The sequence below is a fragment of the Oratosquilla oratoria genome, chromosome 1 (genome assembly GCF_046742065.1).
Source record: "Oratosquilla oratoria isolate Oo_2021 chromosome 1, ASM4674206v1, whole genome shotgun sequence".
NCBI lineage: Eukaryota > Metazoa > Arthropoda > Malacostraca > Stomatopoda > Squillidae > Oratosquilla > Oratosquilla oratoria.
In genome coordinates, this window is record NC_134777.1 from 119,923,731 (window position 1) to 119,936,230 (window position 12,500).

The 12,500-nt window shown below is 47.0% G+C and overlaps 2 protein-coding genes across 10 annotated transcripts in view; one reads left to right on the forward strand and one right to left on the reverse strand.

The window, feature by feature from the left end:
• MCU (mitochondrial calcium uniporter) overlaps positions 1-12,500 on the forward strand; it is a 928,441-nt gene that overhangs the window by 719,959 nt on the left and 195,982 nt on the right. The window lies entirely within an intron of this gene.
• The window catches only part of LOC143025701 (uncharacterized), a 153,386-nt gene that overhangs the window by 60,616 nt on the left and 80,270 nt on the right, over positions 1-12,500 (reverse strand). The gene's annotated exons all lie outside the window — the stretch shown is intronic.

Genomic DNA, 12,500 nt, shown 5'->3' on the forward strand with positions numbered 1-12,500 from the left:
GAGAAAGTCACTTGACCCGCTAAGGACCGGCGGAACCGGTTTTGTTCGGCCGCTTTATCCGTCACTGTCACCGGCACTGTCATCGTCACTGTCACTGTTATCGTCACTGTCACTATCATCGCCACTGTCACCGTCATTGGCGCTGTCATCGTTACTGTCACCGTCAACATCACTGTCACTGTCATCGTCACTGTCACTGTCATTGTCACTGTCAGCGTCATCGTCACTGTCACTGTCATCGTCACTGTCACCGTCATCGTCACTGTCACTGTCATCGTCACTGTCACCAACATACTGAAAGTAGAACCTTCCTATACCCTCCATGACAGTGTGTGTGAGACCCACCACGGTCTCGAATCAAGTGTTGTACCCGTGATCAACAGCTATTACCCTGCCTGATGAGAGCTCGGAGTTCATATATGGCCCCATCCATGGGTAATGCTATGTCCTTACACACACACACACACAGACACACACACACACACACACACACACACACACACACACACACACACACACACACACACACACACACACACACACACACACACACACACACACACACACACACCTATTACACAGGATTACCCATAGATCGGTCATATACGAGCTCTGAGCTCTCTTCCGGGAGAAAAATAGCTGTCGATCACGAGTCTAACACGTGATCCAAGACCATGGTGGTGAATCATACGCACACACATCTGAGCTGTAAAGTCACTCCCGGAAGACCTAAGGTCGTCGATCGCCTGCACCCCCGTAGTGACGTCATCGACACGTCATTGTTTCAGGAGAAAGTGGATCTATGAAGTTCTCGCCCAATCTCTGAAGTGTCGGTCGGGGGCTAGAGGCGCCAGAGTGCGACCTTAGAACACTGGCTGACAGACCTCGAATATGACCTTTCGTGACCTAAGGTCTGCCGAGGCCCGTTTTCTGTGAGGCAAAGGAACCAACTACATTACACAGGTCATATATGACCTTTTGTGACCTGAGGTCTTCCAAGGTCCGTTTTCTGTGAGGCAAAGGAACCAACTACATTACACAGGTCATATATGACCTTTTGTGACCTGAGGTCTTCCAAGGCCCGTTTTCTGTGAGGCAAAGGAACCAACTACATTACACAGGTCATATGTGACCTTTCGTGACCTGAGGTCTTCCAAGGTCCGTTTTCTGTGAGGCAAAGGAACCAACCACATGTGATTCGTCACCTGTTTGTGAGTCATCGTAAGAGGCTTTGGATTCGCATGTCAACACGTGCTTGAACAACAATAACAACAACAATAACAGCAACAATAACAACAGCAACAGTAACGACAAAATAACAACAGCAATGACAACACAAAATAACAATAACAACAAGAATAAGAGCAACAATAACAGCAACAATAACAATGACGACAACATTAACGACAAAACAACAGGAATGACAGCCGCAATAGCAACACAAAATAACAATAACAGAAATAATAACAGTAATAACAACAATAACAACAATAATGACGAAATAACAGCAACGACAACCGCAATAACAACACAAAATAACAATAACAACAATAATAACAGTAATAGCAACAATAATAACAATAACGACAAAACAAAAGCAGCAGTGACAACCGCAATACCAACACAAAAACATTAGTAACAATATTAATTATAACAATGATCAGAAGCAGCAGTGTGCTTTGAAATCTAGAAATATGAAGAAATGCTTCTGATAGACTGATCGTATGTGCGTGTGTGTGCATGCACGTATGTATGTATGTATGTATGTATATATATATGCCAATATAATTCTCCCCATTGTAAGGGGGCGTTGGTGGCTGAATCAACGATATATAATGTATAGACCTAGTATACACACACACACACACACACACACACACACACACACACACACACACACACACACACACACACAGTATCGCTGCGCTGCGAGTCGTTACTCCAACTCTCGTGGGCGGGGAGTTGGGTGTGTGTGTGCGTGTAAGGTCACAACATTACCCATAGATCGGTCATATGAGCTCTGAGCTCTCTTTCGGGAAGGAAATAGCTGTCGATCACGAGTCCAACACGTGATCCAAGACCATGGTGGTGGTGAATCACACACACACACACACACACACACACACACACACACACACACACACACACACACACATATATATATATATATATATATATATATACATATATGAGAGAGTGATAACATCAACAAAAAACCTAGTCACACCGCATTTCATTACTGTACCTAATTCCTGACACTCGAACCCACCTATCACTCTCTCATTTGTCTTAAACAATTTATCAACATATACATATATATATATACATATATATATATACATATATATATATACATATATATATATATATATATATATATATATATATATATATATATACATATAAATATGGAGGTTGAGACGAGTATATAGGTATTTCAATTCTATAAGATATATGAATTATTGAACAAAAAGATCAATTCAAGACCATTTCCAAGTTTAAATCTGGTCTCTATCAGAGAATAAAAATCTTAAAATATTCAGAATTCCAAAGTATTGTTTAAATATTTGAAAGAAAAGTTGGTCCAGGCGTTTGTGGAGTTTCTTGGAGCAAAAGTGATTTTATTGGTGACAATCGGGTCATCATAGAAAACGGTGGAAGGGGAGTTGAACACGAGACCATTTGGTAAAAGGCTGATCCGGTTAGAAATGAACAATTTTTTTTTATCTAGAACTCCGATAATAGGAGCGTTGAAGAACAGATAACAGAAGAGGAGATCATAAGCATGTTAACGAAGAACACAGATAACGGAGAACAAGAACAGAATGAACAGATGAAATAAATGATAAGTACCATGTTGAAGACTGGACTCAGATTCTATTCTGTAACAAAGAACACGAAGAACAGTCGTGAGAACAAGAACAGAAAGAACAGACGAAGAACAAATTAACCCCTCGATAAAGTCTGGTTTCAGAATCCATTCTTTAACAAAGAACACACATAACAGTTGATAACAAGAACAGAAAGAACAGACGAAGAACAGGTGGTAAGCACATCTCAACGCTGCACGTGGAATGTTATAACAAGATATCGCCAAGACAGAACTGAATATTCATTTCAATTTCCAGACGCTTTGCACGCCCACAGAACATCACACCCACACCCAGACAACCTCTCCCCCTCCTCCTCCTCCTCCTCCTCCTCCTCCTCCTCCTCCTCCTCCTCCTCCTCCTCCTCCTCCTCCTCCTCCCCTTTTCCTCCTCCACCACCTCTTCCTTCTCCTCCACCTCCTCCACCATCTAATCTTCCACCAGCTCCTCCTCCTCTTCCTCTTCCTCGTCTTCCTCCTCCTCCACCAGCTCCCCCTCCTCCTCTTCCTCCACCTAATTCTCCTCCACCACTTCCCCCTCCACTATCACCTCCTCATCTTCCTCCTCTCCTTCTCCTCCACCTCCTCCACCATCTCCTCCTAATCTTTCAACTCCTCCTCCTCTTCCTCCTCCTCCACTTTCTCCTCCTCCACCACCTCCCTCTCCTCTTCCTCTTCCTAGTACTCCACCACTTCCCTCTCCCTTCCTCCTTCTCTTCCCCCTCCCCTCCTCCTCTTCCTTCTCCTCCTCCTCCTCCTCCTCTCCACTCCCATGACCCATCTTAATTATCTCTCCTCGTCTCCTTTTTAATTTATATCAATTTCGCTACTGCTGGGGGTTGGGGGGAGGTTGCCACGGAGATGAATAAAATCACCTGACGGCAGGGATTATAGGAGAGAAAGTACCACCTGGTAGGGAAGGGGCGCATCGTTAACGAATCAAATCGTCTGGTAAAAAAAAAAAAAAAAAAGAAGCAAAAATAATCACCTTTTTTGTACCTAAATTGCAACAGATGTCGTCAGGCGATTTTTACTCCCGCGCCTGAATAAAATCACCTGACGGCAGTCAGAACGAAACTTTTAAGGTGTCACGAAGCTGAAAAAGGGTGAAATCCTCAACAGCGACCCCACCTTGGGTCAGGTTGTTTTGTCCGCAGGTGCATATTGGGTTACTGAAGGACACATTGAATTACTGCTTAATTAGTAACCGGTCCGAAGATAATTAACATTTCAAATGGAAGCAAGTGAATAGATTATTACGTGAATTGCAAATATTCATGAATTCATGAGGGACTGATTTGCAAATATATTAAAACGTCTGTGTCCTCTTTTTTTTTCCATCGTCGGTTTTGCATGCGTTTCGTTTCTCTCTTTCTCTCTCACTCTCTCTATGGTGACCGACCCTACAGCGCCGCGTCGACCTTTCTCTCGAAGCAAATAGCTTTGGAAGGACCAAATGGTCTTTTGTAATATATACGTCACTAAAGATCAACACGAACTTTAGTGTCCTGTTGTACTCCACACATGAACCCCTCCATTCCCCTCCATCCTGCACTACATCTCTGCTATCGTACTCCCCTCCAACTCCCAATCCTATACTCCACCACTCAGTTACATACTCACGCAAACAGACACACACACACAACACACTCAGACACACACACACACACACCACACACACCACACACACACACACACACACACACACACACACACACACACACACACACACACACACACACACACACACACACACACACACACACACACACACACACACACACACAGACGTCTCCATACCCATCCCAGTGCACCTTCGTATGATTGTAATCTCACCTGACGTTGTGGAACTCCCAAGGGAATGGAAAGGGAGGAGGAAGAGGAGGAGGAGGGTCGAATATTGGGATGGTGTGGAATGTGATTGGGTCCCTCTATCCATCATAGGGACCTCCCCCCCCTCCCTCTCACCTTCTTCCCATTCCCTCGCGATTCTTGTTTCTGACGGAGAGAGGGAGGGTTGGGGAGGAGGAGGATTGAGAAGAGAAGAGACTCGATGGATTGTGTTGTTGAAAAGAAGAGATGAAATTGCTGAAGTTGGAGCGGAGGAGAGAAAGAGAGGTGGAAGAAAAGAGGATGAAGAAACGGGGTAAGAGGGAGGAGAGAGAGAAACAATGAGAGAGAGAGAGAGAGAGAGAGGTAAACATCGGATGAAAAGAGTTAAGAAATGGTGAAGGTTGAGGATATAGAGAAGGAGAGAGAGAGATAGAGAGAGAGAGAGAGAGAGAGAGAGAGAGATAGAGAGAGAGAGAGAGAGAGAGAGAGAGAGAAGGGTAGAGAGTGAGGAGGAAGTGATAGAGAAGAATATGAACAAGGATACGGATAAGGAGGGAGAGGAGTCCGTGGGAGCTGAGGAAGGGGAGGTGGGAGAGATTGAGAAGAGAATTTAGAAAAGGGAGATGCTTAAAGGCGCTCAGTGTAGAGGCCAGCAAGACTTACGAAGAAATATTTGTCTTTTGTCAACTTGTGCGATGATGTCCTTGTCCCAAAATTTCGGGGAGAGGGGGGGAAGAGAAAGGGGAGAGGGGGGGAGAAAGGGGAGAGGGGTGGATATAGCAGGATCCCTCCGAGCTCCCTGGGCAATGCTGCACAGTTGCCTCCAATTCTATTAGGATGCAGATTTGTTTTTATGCATATAGCAACGGTATATGTATGTGGGAGGGGCGTTTTGGTAGATGTGGCAACGTTGTGTTTGTTTACGTTCCTGTCGAGAGCTTGTAGATTCTTCGGAATCATTCTCCCAGTGGTCAAACCTCTTTTTTTTTTTTTTTTTTTTTTTTTTTTTTTTATTGAGGAAGGAGGGTTGGGGATGCTACGAAGATGAATAAAATCGCCTGACGGCAACCAGAAGGAGATGCTTAAGTGCCTGTCGGCAAATACATTAAAATGGAAAGGATCAACAGGTAAGGAAGAGGACGAAGAGCTTACACCGTGAGACGCTTTGCTTCGACTGGAGCTATCACCTTTGCCCTGTGTGCCGTCCTTGGGTTCCCGTTATATATATATATATATATATATATATATATATATATATATATATGTGTGTGTGTGTGTGTGTGTGTCTGTGTGTGTATATATATATGTGATTCACCATGGTCTCCATGGTCTTTGGATCACGTGTTGGACCCGTGACCGACAGTTATTTCCCTCCCGGAAGAGAGCATAGAGCTCATATAATATTTATATATGTACGTGTGTGTGTGTGTATACGTTTAAGTTCAGCATCTTCCTTTGTTATCTTCCATCTTTTCTTGTTTCATGAAAATGGCAGATCGGAAATCCTTGTTTCTCGTCGCAATTAGTGATGGAATCAGGTCATTTGCTCGTAATGAGCAGCTCCTTCTCGTACGTTATGCTCATTGAGGGGCCCTTCCTCGTCATTTGCACGAAGTCATAACTAACCCGAAGTCATTAGAGTTGACAATTCGGCTTTATTGTGTCCCCATCCCAGCTCTTCCGTGGGGTTCCATTCTACTGAATGGAATCGTTTGGACTATGGACAAATAAATGGTTTGTGTGTGTGTGTATATATATATATAAATAACGTAGTTGGAAAGTCACTGTCGCACTTGTCATGAGGATGCCGGGTTCGAATCCTGGGCAGTACCCATATTTCAATTTCAGCATGCTGGCCTTTGATGGCTTAGAATTGAAGTGCATTATGGTTGTTAAAATATATATATATATATATATATATATATATATATATATGTGTGTGTGTGTGTGTGTGTGTGTGTGTGTGTGTGTGTGTGTGTGTGTGTGTGTGTGCAATCATCAATTGGAAGCATACTACAGGGATCACATCTTTCACTCAAACGTCGATCGACCCCAACCCTGGACGGTTCTCCCGGGCAAGATCCCATGCAGATACCCTCCCCATCCCAAACAGCTATCGACAGGATCGGTCGACAAATTAGATAAATTTAAAGTAGATCACATTTGATAGATAGTTGAAAAAAAGAGACAAATGGAAGATGAAATGAAGATAATAAAGAAATAAAATAAAGTAAAACAAAATAGAACAGATTTAATGACTGACATTGCAGACTCACTTGCTTGTACCCTCTCACGATTTCTCACAAGGAATTTCTCACAACCTCACGCGTGCAATAGCCTCTGCAACGTGCAACCTCTCGATGAATGTGCTGAGGGCCGCCCTTTCAACATGCACGGTTGCACGCTTCCCTCCCTCCCCCCTTCCCCCTCCCCCTTCCCCCCTCTCCCAACCTCTCCCCCTCCCCCCGCCACTCGCTTTGCCTTTGATAGGATGGAGACGGACTCTGTGTCTTTGTGAATGCGTGTACGTACACATACGCACATATACGTACACATGTACGTATGTATGGACGTACACGAAACGACACGGTGAGTCATGTCGTGGAGATATGAGTGTGTGTGTGTGTGTGTGTGTGTGTGTGTGTGTGTGTGTGTGTATGTCACCACAATCAAATTTAACTCGCTTCACGTTAGTTAACTCCCCATTATGCTTACGAAAACAGCTGGTAATCTCCATCAGTACTCTTAATGCACTTGTCAGTAAGAGTATTCTGGCTAATTGTAGACGATTTTCTTCAGCTGGCAGGATCCTCTACTCCTCACAGGACATCTTCACCAGAAGACCAAACTCCCTTTACCCAAGAGGAGACTCCTTAAAAAGTACTCCCAAAATCCCTTTACTCCAAGGGAGGCTCCTTTAGAAATACTCCCAGACTCCCTTTACCCCGAGGGAGGCTCCTTTAGAAATACTCCCAGACTCTCTTTACTCCGAGGAGGCATCCTTAGAAATACTCCCAGACTCCCTTTACCCCGAGGGAGGCTCCTGTAGAAGTACTCCCGATCTCCCTTTACCCTCGGGGGAGGCTCCTTTAGAAGTACTCCAAGACTCCCTTTACTCCGAAAGAGGCTCCTTTAGAAATACTCCCAGACTCCCTTCACCCCGAGGGAGGCTCCTTTAGAAGTACTCCCAATTTCCCTTTACCTCGAGGGAGGCATCCATAGAAGTACTCCAAGACTCCCTTTACTCCGAAAGAGGCTCCTTTAGAAATACTCCCAGACTCCCTTTACCCCGAGGGAGGCTCCTTAAAAAGTACTCCCAAACTCCCTTTACCCTCGGGGGAGGCTCCTTTAGAAGTACTTCCGAACTCCTTTTACCCCGAGGGAGGCATCCATAGAAGTACTCCAAGACTCCCTTCACTCCGAGAGAGGCTCCTTTAGAAATACTCCCGAATTCCCTTTACGCCGGGGGAGGCACCCTTAGAAGTACTCCCAGACTCCCCTTACCCTCGGGGGAGGGTCCTTTAGAAGGGGCGGGGCATATGGTCTGCTTTGTTTCGGGGAAGAGTGTATTCGTCAAGTTAATTTGTACGGGGTTTGAAATGCATTAGTCTCTTGTTTATGAGACCGAAGCTCTCTCTCTTTCTCTCTCTTCCTCTCTCTTCCTCTCTCTCTCTCTCTTCCTCTCTTCCTCTGTCTTCTCATTCTCACCTGTATGTGTGTGTGCGTGTACACATTTCGTTCGCACCCTCTTTTTCTCTCTTTTTCTCTCTTTTTCTCTCTTTTTCTTTTCCTCCCTGTGGCCACTCCCTTCCTCAAGTTTTGTTTACTTTGTCGCAGTTTCCTGTACATCCATTGATGTCTGAAGAGAATATCCCGTCATTCTCCTTGCCCTCCTCCTACTCCTCCTCCTCCTCCTCCTCCTCCTCCTCCTCCTACTCCTCCTTTTCCTCCCCCTCCTCCCACAACTACTCCTCCTTCTCCTCCTACTCCTCCTTTTCCTCCCCCTCCTCCCACAACTACTCCTCCTTCTCCTCCTACTCCTCCTTTTCCTCCTCCTCCTCCTCCCACAACCACTCCTTTTCCTGCTCCTACTTCCCCTTTTCCTCCTCCTCCCACAACTTCTCCTTTTCCTCCCCCTTCTCCTCCTTCTCCTTCTCCTCTCTTCCTCCTACAACTATTCCTTTTTCTCCCTCTCCTCCTCTTCCTCCTCCTCCTGCTTTTTTTCCTCCGCCTCCCACAACTACTCCTTTCCTCCTCCTCCTCCTCTTCTTCCTCCTCCTCCTCCTTTCTCCTTCTCCTCCTTCTCTAACTCCTCCTCATAGTCCTCTTGCTCCAGTTCCTCCTGCTCCTCCTCCACTAACCCTTTCACCTCCCAGCGCTTCTCCACGCCTCCTCCAACACCTCAAAACTCCTCTTCCAATACCTCCTCCTCCTCCTCCTTCACTACCCCTTTCACCTACCCCTCCTCCTCTTTCCCTTCTTCCTCACTATTCCTTCTCCTTCTTCCCCTCTTCTATCTTCCTCCTCCTCAGCCTCCTCCTCCTCAGCCTCCTCCTCAGAATTCTGGTCTCTTTTTTTAACTTCTACTCTCCCTCTTTTCATTTATTCGTCCTTAAATCTCTCTTCGACTTTGTCTTCAACTCTTGCAGACTCTACAGAAGCCCCTGGTTACCATCCTGAAGACTCTGCAGAACCTCTGGTTATCATCCAACCTCTCTTCCACCTTCACTTTTATTCTTCCTTCACCTCCATCTCCTCTGAGTTGTCTCTTCCCTAACCCCCTCCTCCCCTCCCCTCCCCTCCTTTTCCTTCCCCTCCCCCTCCCTCCCCCTCTCTTTCCCTCCCCACTCCTCTTCCCTTCCCCATCCCCTCTCTCCCTCCCTCTCTCTCCCTTCTCTCCCTTCCCCCTCTCCCCCTCTCCCCCCTCTTTCCCTCCCCACTCCTCTTCCCTTCCCTCTCCCCTCTATCCCTCCCTCTCTCTCCCGTCTCTACCTTTCCCCCCTCACCCTTTTCATCCCTCCCCGCTTTCCTCCCCCTCCTCCTTCCTTCTCCTCCCCCTCTCCATTTCCATCCCTCCCCGCTTTCCTCCCCCTCTCCTCCTCTTTTCTCCTCCCCCTCCCCCTCACTTCCCCATCTCCCTACCTCCACTATATCCCTCCCCTCCCTTACCCCTTTCCTCCCCCTCTCCCCCTCCCTCCTCCTCACCCTCACTTTCCCATCTCCCTACCTCCCCCCTCTCCCTCCTCACCCTCTCCCCTTCCTTCCCATCCCTCTCCCTCCCCCTCACCTCCCCATCTCCATCTTCATAGAATTCATCAACCATGGAGTATTGAACAATACCTACACAATGACTACACATATCTGGTTCATAATTAGAGCGAATCACGTGGCCTTAAACTAGATTAAACGCTCAGATACCCGTACGGATTGTATGCAGTCACTGTCTCAGGCGCCCCTACCGACCAGAGGTACGAAAAGTTCTTTTGCGAGCGGAGGCTGTAGCCACTTGATGAAGTCTCACGGGTCTTCTTTGCGAGTCTTGCCTTAGTGGTCCTTTGCGAGACCGGACTGTCCACATTGGAGACGGTGCAGTTCTTGTACACGTCACATAGGCCTAGACACCTTGCCTACCGGGTGGTCCTTTTTCCTTGTGTCTTGGATGCCGCCAGGTGATTTTATTCGTCTCCCTAGGGGCCCTCCCCATCCCCAGGAGACGGTTCGCTGTGACCACGGTCGTCACCGTTGCCCTGTATGCTAGGGCGTCCATGTGCGAGTCGTCATTGCGGGATTTGAACTCTGGGAATAATGATGGAAAACAACCCTCCAATCGGGTCACTGTAAGGATTTTATTGAAATTCGATACTGGTATACTGCACCTCTGATCTCCGCCATTACAGATAATTGTGGCTTCACACTTATCGGGACTCGAACTTGGGCCTTCGGGTATGAATCAGCCAGAATAAAGACTTCAAAGTACGCCACAAGGTGGAAGGAGGCTGCGACACGCCCGCGCGCCCACTGCAGACTCCTTGGGCGTGGTGGGCGGCGCCGAGACGAAGACGGGCGGGCGTTGGCGGTGGGCGTGCGAGACGGCGGGGTTATGTAAGAGGAAGGATGGGCGTGGGTGGTGGGGATAGGGAGGGAGAGCGCGCGCGCACACACACGCACACACACACACACACACACACACACACACACACACACACACACACACACACACACACACACACACACACAGATGACTCCTGGCGCTGTGGTTAGAATTCCCGGCCGCCATTACGGAGGTCTGGGTTCGAATCCCGCCCAGTGCTGAAATAATTTCAGTATCGCTGCACTGCGGGTCGTTACTATAACTCTTGTGGGCGGAGAGTTGGGGGTGTGTGTGTGCATGTGAGGTCACAGCATTACCCATAGATCGGTCATATATGAGCTCTGAGCTCTGTTCCGATAGGGAAAGAGCTGTCGATTACGAGTCCAAAACGTGATCCAAGACCATGGTGAAACACACACACACACACACACACACACACACACACACACACACACACACACACACACACCCACACACACCCACACCCACACACACACACCATACACACATATATATACACACACACCCACACCCACACACACACACCACACACACACACACACACACACACACATGGATCCATTACCCAGAGGTGTACACAAATACCGGCTCAGAAGACCAACCTCTTTGAGGCTCTTTCGGTCGTAGAGGTAGGAGGAGGGGAGGAGGAGGAAGAGGAGGAGGAGGAGGTGAGGCCGAAAGCCAGAACGTTCATTAGTGAAAAAATCAAAGGGAAAATAAAAGAAAATGTCTGATAATTATATACATTTACCAAAACAAAATGACACTCTTGTCATATTTAGTGATTTAGTGTTCAAACGTCCCTCCATATTTTGCACCTTTTACATCACCTACACCTCCATCTCTGAGTCCTCCACCTCCATGCCTTCCTCCTCCACCTCCAGCCCCTCCTCCTCCGCCTCCAGGCCCTCCTCCTCCTCTTCCTCTTCCTCCTTCTCCTCCTCCTCCGCCTCCAGCCTTTCTACCTCCACTTTCGATATCTTTCTCTCCTCCATCTTTCTCTCTTGTGCGAGGAACTCCATCTACAGTCCCTCCACGAACGGTCCACTTTACATCCGGTACCTCTTCCTCCCCCTCCTCCTCTTCCTCCTCCTCCTCCTCCTCCTCCTACGTCTTCCGTCTCTTCCACTTGGCTTCGTTCTCGAGGAAGTCATTACCGTTGAGTCAGTTCGTTGTCAACAGCGTGACAACAGTGTCACTAAGGTGCTAACACTAAGGTGCCAACACTAGGGTCATCACCAGAAGCTTCACTAATAACAAAACAGGGACACCGAATTTCCAACACTGTTGGTACCACCATCAATTACCACCATCACCAGTGCCAACAGGAGGGCACCTCCGCTACCTGTGACACCAGTACCTTTGAAAAACGAAAATTTCTGGAGGATTGAAAATTTCGAGAAAAAGATAAAATTTCGAGAAGAACCAAAATTTTGAGAAAAACGAACATTTCAAGAACCACAATTTCGGAAAGATTTTTTTTTTTTTTTTTATATAAAAAGAACGCGAACTTCGATAATTCCTTCCGATTTTGCCCTCCTACACTTCAAACTCGTTCAAATGACCTTCCAGGAAGATCCTGCAGAGGACTTCGGGACTCGCCTGCAGGAGAACGAGGGAGATCGAGAAAGACTTTTGGTGCGATAAGCGTCAAAGACTTCGATGAGGTTTCCGGTTTGATCAGAG